At 43.4% G+C, this 12,346-nt stretch overlaps 1 long non-coding RNA gene across 1 annotated transcript in view; it reads left to right on the forward strand.

Moving 5' to 3' along the window:
- The first annotated feature begins 627 nt into the window (after positions 1 to 627).
- The window catches only part of LOC104850575, a 28,576-nt gene continuing 16,857 nt past the window's right edge, over positions 628 to 12,346 (forward strand). Inside the window, exons 1-2 of the long non-coding RNA XR_777019.3 lie at positions 628 to 861; positions 1,155 to 1,230. This is a non-coding gene — a long non-coding RNA (uncharacterized LOC104850575). The remainder of the gene's footprint in view (positions 862 to 1,154; positions 1,231 to 12,346) is intronic.

Raw genomic sequence — 12,346 nt, forward strand, 5'->3', positions numbered from 1 at the left:
ATTAGCAATTGAAATTCGTCAATATATGTCAAGCAGGAGAAAGTAAAATTATTCCCATTTTACCTGTGACGTTGGCTGAAATTGACCATGGTTGTCAATTCTTGGTTAAAGGCAAAGCTTTGCAAAGAAAATATCTGTGATTTAACATTTATCGAGAGAGCTGCGTACGTGAAATAAATGTGCAGTACAGTAAATGCAGGCAGAACTCTAGGAATCCAGTCAGGCCAAGTCATTTCTTACTTAGAGTGCTTCCCAGGTAAAGTTCTTCACCAGATCTGTTTTTTAATAGAACCTTCCAATGAGCTGGGAGAGGACACACTTGTTTTTTGGAAAGAAATGCTGTTCAAAGGAGCTAAAAGCCTGGGCCCAAGATAAGCAGTTTGCTTTAGGAAAAATGCCTCAAAGTCTTTCAGTTAAGGTGGTTCCAAAGGGCATGAATGGCAGGTTTGCAATTTTGAAAATCATGCATGGCCGCAGCCACAATATTTCCCTAAAAGGGATTCACACCCCAGAAAAGTGTCCAAGGAAGGCCTGTGGCAATTGTTTTGCTTCCCGCAGTTTCCTCTGGCGCGCATGCGTGCGTGCCCGGACCCAGCCTCAAGCTCCAAAGGCTCTCAAGAGATGCGCATGCGCTCGCTCTGGGCTCCCTGGCCTCTGCTGAGAGCCTCGCGCTCTAACTGCTCCTGGAGTCCACGGGGCACTGCTCAGAAGATGCACTTGCGCACGTCAGCTCTCTGCGCCAGCCTCGCGCTCCAACAGCCGCTGAGCACCTACTCGGGTGATGCACATGCGCGAGCGCAGAGGCCTAGCCGACAGTTGAGGCCGACCTGGACGTTGCAGAGTTCGCTGCTTAAATCAAAGGTAATGGGTTCTCCGACCCAGCACTTCCCCACGATATTCCCGCCCTTTCCCCTTGTGCCCGCCCTTGAGGTATGGGCATGTGTGTGTCCTGGGGGCCAACACTCCCTCCTGTGCCCAGGTCCCCGCTCTAGACGCCCCCGGGTTTTCCCAAGCCCTGGGCAGAGCCCCGGCGGGGCGGGGCTCCTGTCCTTTTGCTTCCTGTCTGAGTCTGGGCAGGAGGAGTCAGCTGGAGGGGGACACCCAGGGACGTGGCTGGAGCTTGACAGTGTTTCCCTTCTGTGTCCGTGATGCAGAAGCCCGAGGAACACTTCTCATGTATCTGAAAAGCGTCATCCAGAGCCACAGAGAAGTAACTCATGTCCCTGAAAAGTGAGTGGCCCTCTGCGACATCTTCCTTATTTGCACGTATGAAATTTAGGGGAGGGGAAGTATCAGCCACCATTCATGTGGCAACTACACTGGGTAGTGACTGCCCAAGTTGAATGACGCACTTTTGTCCAGTGTGAAGTTGTCACGTGGTGACTGAGCTGCAGGCATAGGTTCCTGGGGGTGCAGGAGGCTGGCAGAAGTCAACAGCAGCATTGTGTGAGAACCAGTTGACTCAAAGGAATTTTCTCTAAAGAGATTGTCTGTTGTATTACTGAATTATGTGGTATGCATGCATTATGTCCAGGAACTTCATTATGTGCTGTGTGTGTGTTTGTTTTGTTGGGGAGACCTTGTGTGTACTTGAGGATGGGAAGAAGTTTTAGTTTTTATTTTGGGAGTCATGAGAATTGTGGGTGGTGGTTTGTGAAAATGTGTTGTACTTGATGGGCTCCCAAAGACTGTAGGAATCCACATGGCACAGGTGGTTTGTTGTAGGTATCTTTGGGTTGTGGTGGGAATGTGTGCATATGAATTCATAGTTTGGGATTTGCTCTGCTTTAAATTGGCTTGTGACAGTCGAATCTGTCTATTCACTTGTGTGGGTGATGGTGTCTGGGTGGATGTTTGAGATAAAGGGAAAGTCAGGATTGTTTTTGCACAATTATAGAGTTGATTGGATTAGGGAGGGTGTTATGCATGCATACCCAGGCAGTTGGTGCTAAGTATTTGTAATTTGAGTTTTGAAATATTACACCTATGGTTTCTCCCCCCGCTACAAATGCTAAGATATTGTGTTTGTGAGAGAAAGAAAGAGAGAGAGAGAGATTTTATTCATAAGGAGTGAGGTTGCTAGAAGTATAAAATTATTTCTTGGGAGAATGCTGGGATAGTTGTAAGCGCTATGAGAACTTTTTCAGTGGGAAGTGTAGACTATGGTAATGTTTTAGAAGACATAAATATTCAGGTAATGGAAAATATTTATCTGTGTATCTATTTGTATATTGGTATGTGGGAATTGTGTGTTTATGTACCAAGATTTATGTGCATGTGCATGCATGGACATAATTGTGTGTGTATGTGTGCACGAGCATGCACTTTCGTGCAGGGTGTTGAACACAGCCCTCACAATGCAACTTTACTGGTTATTTACAATGTGTGTATATATCTGAGTTGCATTGTGCATTTGTGAGTTTGGGGGAAATGTATATTTGGAGTCTGGGAGTATACAAGAGGCTCAAACATTCTTCTTTGTTTTTGTTCTGCAATGTAATTCTTGAAGATTCTGATGGTGTTGTTTGAGTGTGTGTTCCTGGTGTTTGTGTTTGTTCTTACATATTTGAGAAGTGTAGTATGTTTGTGGCCATGTGTATGTTTGAGTCAATGGGGTATAATGTGGCAGGTACATTACTTGTGATTGGAAAGACAGAAACTGTGTAAATTGTGTATTCAGGAATTATGGAGCAGTTGTATTGTGAAATTGAGGGTTTTTGTGTGGCCTGTGAAACAACTGTATGTTTGGTGTATTTGTAGGGTCTGTGCCAGTAAGGTGTTCACTGAGCACATATTGGCAGTGAGTTTGTTATACATGTATATTGTATGTATATGCATAGTTGCAGAAATGGCATGTGAGCATTCAGAGTGGCTAGGGTTTTTTAATTCTGTGAAAGTCTGGGGGATAACCAAGGTCTGTCTCTGTGTTCAGGGTGCAGGTGGCATTTTTGCTAATGGTGGTCATTCGTTGCTGAGTCTCTGTCCAGTTTCATCTGGTTTGTAGGTTAAATTAAGCATGCTGGGATAGTCACATCATGAGAACTAACAGGTAAGAACTTCTTCCCTCCTCCTGGAGGATACCTTATTAAATATGTACTAGGACACCTTTAATGTACGTGTGTATATGTGTTTAGCATATATGATGAGATGATTGTATAGTTAAAACATTAGATTACAGGAAGTACATATATTTGAGACTTCCTGCAAATTATCAGTCAGAAATTAGGAGATCTGAACTCCTGGTGTATGCTGGTTCTTCTGAACCTTTCTCCTAACTAGATTAGTTCATTGTTTAGAGCCAAAAACCCTCATAAATACTAATTTCTGGCTCCTCCTCAGACATATGAATTGAGTGGTGTGTATGCAGGTAGATACTCCTTTAGTATGTGTGTGGTCCTGGCATAAAAGTGGCTAGGTATATCTGACTGGTGGACAGATAGCCATAGAGACTGGAATTTTCATTGGTTCTCAGTGGTGGACAGCAGTGATAAGTGGTGCAGTGTCCTGGGCAGGAGTCTGATGGGTCAAAAACCTCCCCATGCAAATCTCCATGAGAAGCAACTGGGCAGCCACTGCTGGCTGATAAATGAGGACATCCTTCATGGGGCCCAGTTTTCAAAGCCTTCAGAACATCTTCACCCCTGCTACTTTCTTCCTCCTGGTGGTGAGCACTGCTGGCTATCAGGCAGTTTATCTGTGTCACTAATTCCAAATCCACTTATTGCCATGGAAACCTGAAGGTTTGGTGCTAGGCAGAACCTCCTCACAGCCCCATTGCTGAGGAAATGTCTTAGTTTCTGACTTGGGAGTAAGGCTTCAGTGGGTCATGTTTTGAAGAACTGTTCCCCTTTCTCTTCCGAAAACTCAGGATACCTCTGTCTCTGAAAAGCTCATCTCAGATGTCTGTTTTTCTGATGAGTATCTGTGGCCTTTATTTATTCTATTCTGGTTGATACATGAGAAGAAGCTGTGTAATCAAAGTGGTCACTAGCTGACTCTACAACTTCCCATACTTCCCTAGCACCCACAGAATTAGTGTCCTTGGCTCTGAATCTCCTGACTGGAATCCAAGGATAGATAATACCTGAGGAGCACTGGCCTTTGCATGAAGAAGTCAAAGAAGCAAGTCAGGGGATATGAGTACCAAATTGTGGTTTGGATTTTAAGTGTCCCTCAAAGGCTCATCCCTTAAAGGTCTAGTCCTTATTTGTTGGTGGTGTTGTCAGGTGATGGAACATTTGGGGAGATGAGGACTAATGGTAGGAAATTAGGTCTTCAGGAGCATTTTCATGAAGCAAACATTGTGGCCTGTGTTACTTACTTTCTCATTGCTTGGACAAAAATGCCTGACACCAACAAGGTGAAGGAGGAGAGGTTTATTTTGGCTAGAAAACTGTAGAGGTTTCAGTCCATAGTCAGCTGGCTCCAAGGCAGGGTGTCCTGGAAGAGGAGAAAGAGTTCATAGCATAATTGACAAGAAACAGCAGCAGTAATCAAGAATTTGGGAAGGATATGTACTTCCAAGCCATGCCCCCAGTGACCCACCTCTTTCAAGCAAGTTTCACCTACCGACATCACTCCCAGCTGTAAACCTATCAGCTCTAAACCTAACCCAGTATAATATACCCATAATCTAGTCAACTCCCAAAAGCCCCAGCTTTGAGCACATAATCCTTTGGGGGGACATCTAGGTATAAACCATAACATTCCAACCCTGGCCCCCAAAGACTCATAAACATCCCTTTATGCAAAATGTATTTAGTCCCAGGCCAGGGATCTAGCTCAGTGACACCGTGCCTACCTGGCAAGTGCAAGGTCCTGAATTTGACCCCTGGTACCAGAAAAAAAAAATCAAAATGTATTTAGTCCAACTTTAAGAGTTACCAAAGTCCTAACAGTTTTAGCATTGCTAAATTTCCAAGTGCAAAGTCTCCTCTGAGATTTAAAACAAATTCTTAGCTGGAAACTCCTGTAAACATGAAAAGAAAGGTAAACACTTCTGACATGAGATGGCACAGGCTAAATATTCCCATTCCAAAAGGCAGAAATAGGGGGATAGAGAGGAATGGGATCAAAGCAAGTACAAAATTCAGCAGAGCAAACATTAAATTCTATAGTTCCATGTTCCATGTCTGTGGCAAGGTGTGAAGTCCAAAGGGTTCGGGTGACCCTGCCCTTAAGGCGCTGAGGATGATTGTAGCTCTCATGGCTTCTCTCTTGGACAGGTTTTGTTCACTGCTTAAGGCTTTCATTAAACAACCCACATTCCTGGCTTCATCCTGCTCGGGTCTCCATTGCACTTTCAGCTTCAGACTCACAACTTCACACATTGCCCTCTCGGGCACACTGCTTGACCTCCCAGGTCTTCTTGTGAGGTCTAGATGCAAGCTTTCTGGATCCCACAACTCTTACATTCTGCATATGTCTAAAAGCAGCACTATATGGATGACTTTGGTGTCTGCCACCAGCAAGAGGAATAGCCAGGCTTCTTTTTTCTTGGCTATAGGGGTCGAGTGCTTGGATTGTTGCACACTGTGAATCCAATCCTGAGGAACAAATTCCCTAGTGTCTTAGTTAACTTTTCTTGTTGCTGAGGCAAAATACCCAACACTTAAAGTTAAAAGAGAAAAGGTTATTTAGCTTATAGTTTGTAGAGGTTTCAGTTCATAGTTGGCTGACTTCAAGGCAGGGTGCCATGGCAGAGGGCATCACAGAGGAGAAACAGTTCATGGCAGGTAGAAGACAGCAAAACCAAGCTAAACAGACCAGTGACTTCTTTCTGCCCTTTTTTATTTTATGCAGGTTATTTGCCCTAGGGCAGGTGTAGCACTCACACCCTTAATCCTAGCCAGAACTGTGCCAAACCAATCAGTGATCTGATTTAGTGACCCCAGGACCACACACACACCCCAATCTAGCCACTTCTGAAAAGCCCCCCTCCACGACTGCATGAGTCTTTGGGGGGTGTCTAGACACAAGCTATAACAACTAGGTCATTCTCTTTTGGAACATGATGCCCTGGGACTCACTTCTCAAATCAAAGTGTTTTTTACCTTTGCCATTTTGAGGCTACAAAGTGGAATCTTGCTGGTTCTTATGATGCCCTCAGGCCATCTTTTCCATTTTATTGTTGTTGTTGTTTCAAAATACTGGGATTTTAGCACTAATTTTTTCAGCAACCAAGTTCTCCTCTGCTCCATCTTTGCAGGCCATAACTTTTTAAATCATTCTGCCAGGCATTTGCTCTTGATGCACAAGGTACAGCTAGCTAAAAGCCCCTAACAGTAGCCATGCCACTGTGTCTACATTGGACTGCCTTGAAATTTCTTCCACCAGATTAATTAGTCTACTGCCCATAATCTCAGTCTCCTGCAGTGTCTCTGGATGTGAGTAAACTGCAGGCAAATTATCTGCCAAAGCATAACACACATGGTCTGGAGTCGAGCTGCCAAAGTTCTGTTTGTCCTCAACTGAAACCTCCTGAGCTTGGTCTTTATCAGCTCTACTTCTATTAGCATTCTGGTCTTCTGAGCTCTGACCAGAATTTCTCATCAAGTTTCACTTACAACATTCCAGGGCTCCTTCTTCAGCCAGCATCTCCAGGACTTTCCAAACTCTTTCCACAAGCCAGTTCCAAGGGCTTCTGAACCACATGGTCAGGTGTAGTCACAGTAACAACTTCACTTCTCTGATACCAAAATCTGTCTTAGTTATTTCACTTTTCTGGAACAAAATACGCACAAGTTAAAGGAGAGAAAGTTTATATTAGTTCACAGTTCATAGCGTTTCTATTCCATCATTGTCTGGCTCCAAGGCATGGGCAGCATGGCAGAGTGTTACGGCAGAGGAAAAAGCTCATTGCACAGCAGGCAGGAAACAGAGTCAAGATCAAGGAAGGAGGAGAGATATATACCATTTCAAGTCATGCCCCTAGTGATCCACCTCTTTTCCTCAGGCTTCACCTCCCAACGTCACACCTAGGTATAAACCAGGAGTGAACTAATCCAATATCCCACACCCCTCATTCAGTCACCTTCCCAAATCCCAACCTATGAGTGGATGAAGGGACATCTAGGAATAAACCATAACGTGGCTCTACCACTCTAATCTCTTTTCGCCTTGCTTCCAGGAAGCCATGAGTTTTCATAGTTTTCATGTGCTCTTTGCCATCAAGTGTAGCTCTGCCGAAGCCCCCAAAGATATTCCCTTTTGTAGGAATGTAGGAAGACCTGGGAGGTGAACCAGTGTGCCCAAGAGGGCGGTACATGAAGTTGTGAGTCTGAAGCTGAAAGTGCAGTGGAGACCCCAGCAGGATGAAGCCAGGAATGTGGATTGTTTAATGAAAGCCTTAAGCAGTGAACAAAGCCTGCCCAAGAGAGAAAATATGAGAGCTGCAATCACCATTCCCTTTTGTAGGAGTGTTGTCTGTCAGGAAGGTAACCATGGAGAGCAATCTCTGCTGTGGTAAGCTAAAGTAAATTGTTTTCTCCTTTTAGGTTGTTTCTCTCAGATATTCTGTCACGGTGACAGAAGGCTGAGTGACACCGAGAATTGGTTCAGAAAATGCGATCATTGCTTTGACTATATCTGGCCATGTGTTTCAGAAACCATTGGAATTGCGTTACAGGAAGAGATTGAAAATGTTTGGAGATAGGCTAGAAAAAGCCTAGAATGCAGGAAGCAGAGCTGAGTGGGTGATTCTGGTGGGAGCTTAGAAGACCAGAATGCAGATAGGAATGTGGAGAGTAACTACTGTGCTCATTAGGTTTCAGATGTAAATAAACACTCTACTGGGAATGAAACAAGAGGTCGGTAATACCTCTTTAAAGTATGACATCTTTAAAACTGACTTCTGCTAGATTAAAAAAGGCATAAAGACCATGGTAATCAGATGAAATGGATGATCCTAGATTCAGTGCCATTCTGGACAAATCAGTTATAAAGAGATTTGGAGATCAATTGGAGAAATTTGAGTATTGTTTAAATGTTTAAGATGAGATGATTTACTAAAATAGAAAGATATTTGACTGGAAAAAGCAGATTTCAGGATAAAATTTAATTTCTCATTTTTGTAAAAAGAAGGGCATATGCTCAAGTATTAATCATTAATACCTGGATGATGGTAATGCACAATATTATTTTTTCAATTTTTGCTTGTGTTTATTTTCTAGTTTTCTAAAGCACGTAAACTTCTATAATGATAAAGGGTTATTTTTATGAGTAGATGAGAAAGAAAAAAGAAAGTAAAACAACAATAGAACTTTAAACTGTGGCTCAAAGGAATGAGATGCAGATGTCCCAAATACTTCTTAGGTATAAGTATACTATAATCTTATTTAAAGCTTTGTAGGAATCAAAGAAAACTGCTAGTTACACAGTTCATAGTATCCTTATAACTAAGCCATGAAACTAAAACCAAAGAGGGTACCAAGGCCAAAAAGCAAACAGATATGCTTATTCAGAATAAATATTTTGATGACAAGATTTTAAAAATAAAATTATAAATGTTACATTCTGGCAAACACTGAGACTTTTCTGTGCACTATGATTTTATGGGAGAGTGAATTTAATGGTGAGAGATTAATCAATCTGGAGGCAATTTCAAGGCAGCCCAACTTTCAGGCTGTTGTATAGATGTTGCTAACTCTATTTAATTGGATTTACAGTGACATTTTTGAGCAAAATGGAAACTGTTAAGATATGAAAAAATTCAATTTGACTACAAAAGAAGACTTCATAAATTTTGCCCACGTATTCCCCATTCAGCTAAGGATTCTTTTGCTCAATTTAAATAGAAGTCATGAATTGGCAAAGTACAAGTCTCTTAACATTAGCAGTTTGGGGCTTTGAATTCCAGTGACTGCAAGCTCTTAGTGTTAGAGATACGAGTTTTGAGTGAGGGTGCCTCTTAGCTGTTATGTTACAACTCTTAAGTTACAGCTTTCAGGGTTACTTGAGCTATTAGTGGCTCCTAGCCACTTCTGTCAGGTCCTCAGCAGCCAAGGTTTGTGGCCCTCCATGAAAGCTCTCTGAAGGTCTTGCAGCCACTTCCACTGCCTCTCCAGGGCTCTCTTCATGTCATCAGAGGTCACTACAGATCTTTGCCCATCACAGCTGGTCTGCATCAGTCTCCAGTGGTCTCTTCCACTCTGTTGGTGTCTGCTGCTCTTGGCTATTGCCTCTGGTATTACCAGATCTTTTTAGTGTAACCTGAAATAAGAATCATAATTAGATAATAGAGTTGAGAAGGCAGAACGAGGCTTTTATTGGTCTGCTGCAGTATTGGGTGGCAGGTAATGCACTGGAGGAAGTCCTCCTGGTCTCCTGAAGAGTGTAAGAGAGCCCTACTTACATTGTGGAGGAGCGAGCTACATATATGCAGTTATCTGAAGTTCCTGGACCTGTGTGTAAACTTTCAAGTTGTGACAGAACGGGACAGGGTCATCAGGAGTTTACAGGCTGTAGTCATCTAGAGTGGCTGCAGGTTGTAGACCTCTGGCATAGGTCTGTATTTGAAGCCTGCTGCAACCAAGGCAAATACATCCCTATCTTTGTTTTTGAGTTATCTAGGATGGCCTCTACTGTCAGGGCAACGGTGTAGCCATCCTGTGAGAATCAGTTGCCATTGACACCTCCTCCATTTCTACAAAAATGGTGGGGCTGAAATCACTACTACTTCCACTTAGAGGAGTCTCTAGTGAGGCTCATGGTGTTCACTGTGGCCCACGTGTGTTTGGGGATTTCAGGGATATCAGGAATGGGCCCTGATCTCTCCCTGATCTTTATCTTGACTGATATGGCCCTCTGTTGTTCCTTAAAGGGATTCCAGCAAGTCCTATGGCAGCTTCCAGTGAGAATGGATATCTTGGCTTTCAGTCCATCCAGGGCACCTGCTACTGTCATTTAGAGGGCGACTAAGGAAGCAAGCACAGAAATGGGGAGAAGACAGTGGAGTTAGTTGCCCTGAGCCATCCTCAGGGAATGTTGGGAGGGGTTGATGACTGTCAGTGAGGTCAAGCTCCCTCCAGTCAGAGGGAAAGCAGAAAGGTCTGTTCTCACTTATTTTCTGTCTCTCTAGGTGGATGCAATTGTTAAAAGGCTAGTGTCATTTGAGAAATGCCAAATACTTTGCACTGGGAAGTTGGGTATCTCCGGAATTCACAAGATCCCATCCATCTCAGTTGCAGAGACTTTTTTGAGAAGGGAGCCGTGGGGTGCCTTGCTTCACAGGGAATTGTTACCCTCATATTTGTTTCTCTTGTCCATTCAGGCAGACACTCAGGATGCTGTAGCCACGATCCAGGAGGGCCCAGATCCTCCCCGAATTGTTGTCAGCTCATGCCGTCATCCACATGATGCCATTTTGCCAACTTTTAAAATTCACTATTGTCAGTTTAGGTGACATTCAAGTAAGATTTCAGAGGAAAGCATGGGAGATTTGGCAGTGTGTGGCACTGTCAGAGTCCCTACGAGTAGGCTGCAAAAGGCAGTCACGTGAAGCTCTGAGAATTTACTCAAAGCTACAGCCGAGACCCCAGGGGAGTAGAGATGCCAGGAATGTAGAACACTTCCTGAGTATAACCATAGGCATTGATGAAAGCCAACCCAAGAATGAGGTCTTGGGCTGCAGCAGGCAAGGATATAGGCCTACAAGGGCCTATGGGGACCCATATCATGCCACCATGCACCCAGTGAGTGCCATGGAGCTACAGAATTTAATGTTGTCTTATGGTCTTGGTTTAGGCTGATTCATCCTTGCTGTTTTACTGTTCCTTCCTTTTAGAATGGAAACATTTACGCTGTCACATCATATCTTGGAACTATACAACTTTCTTTTAGGTTTGGTTTGTTTGTTTGTTTTGTTTTTTCAGTGCAGGGGATAGAACTCAGGACCTTGCACTTGTGAGGCATGCATGGTGCCCCTGAGCTAAGCCCTCTTTTAGGCTTTTACAGGTAATCTACTCATAGCTAAATGTAATTGTAACAGGTTTGATTTTTCTGGCATCCAAGAGAATGAATAGTGTGAGAGACAGCTTTTAAGAAGGTGTTTTTTTTGTTTGTGTTTTTAGCAACAAGCAGACATGAAAGAAGAGGGATGCTTAGCACCTGAGTTTATCTTGCCTAGTGCCAAAGAGAGGGAGTTGACATGGCATCTTTTGTCAGAGTGGTGTCTCAATCTTTAGTTGGGTTCCCGAGACACTGCCTGTTCTGTAATGCCATCTTACTTTTAGACCTCACCCGTAATTTGTGAATCTAGGAAAATGCTGTTGTTTGGAAGTTTGTTGCTTGGATTGCGTGGCTGATTTTCATTAGTCTCTTTTCTATACTTTTACAGGTTTTCTTTTTTTGTATGTGTGATAGTGAAGATTGAATCCAGAATCTTTACACTGAGCCACACCCCAGCCATTGTAAAATTTTTATTTTGAAACAGGTTCTCGCTGAGTTGTCCAGTTGAATTTGCAATCCTCCTGCCTTCAGAATTCTGGGGTTACAGGAATATGCCGTCATGCATCAAATATATCTAAGAAGCTTAGGAAGGGAGAGTGTGCAGGGAAAGGGTTAGTACTATTTCACTAACTCTCCAATCAGTCATTATGACATGGAGCAAGGTACAGAGTGAAAAAGTTACCCTTGTGAAATGAAAAGAAGAAATAAGAAAAAGGGACTTAAGAGAAAACTTTGGACTTGAACTTGAGCAGTGCGGGAGCTGCTGTAACTTTGGGGACTCTAGGAAATGGACTGAATGCATTTTGCATTGTGAGATGTACATAAACATTTGAGGGCCAGGGTGAGTCTTCCCTTCTCAGTAAGCCAATCACCCACACCCAGAAGTATGCTAAACAATCAGCAGACTAATCTAGTCACACACCTATGAGTCACTCTCAAAAGCCCCTCCTATGAGCTCATGAGTTTTGGAGGGGACATCCAGATATAAGCCATAACACCTGGCTTCCTGTAACCTGCAGACACCATGGACATATTTGTTGCTCAAGGGATGGATGAGTAAAGTCTCACCCAACAGGAAGGATCTAGAATACTAAGCACCGTGATTATGGCCAAGTATTCCCTGCTTACTGTAGCCACAGGAGGAGAGTGGGAACCTGCTGTGTTTTGGACAGAATGTCAGTAAGCTTTCTGTCACTGTGACAAAGTATCTGCCGTCAATAGCTTAACAGGAAGAAACATTTATACTGGCTCACAGATTCATAGATTGCAGTCCATGGTCATTTGGCCCTGTTGTTCTTTGCCTGTGGCAGGAAAATACATCATGGAGAAGAGTGCATGATGAAGGAAAAGAGCTAGCCTAGTTGTGACTAGGAAGAGGAGAGAGAAGAGAGGAGAGGAG

This window comes from Fukomys damarensis, unplaced genomic scaffold, assembly GCF_012274545.1.
Source record: "Fukomys damarensis isolate Sample0158 unplaced genomic scaffold, DMR_v1.0_HiC HiC_scaffold_27, whole genome shotgun sequence".
Taxonomy (NCBI): Eukaryota; Metazoa; Chordata; class Mammalia; order Rodentia; family Bathyergidae; genus Fukomys; species Fukomys damarensis.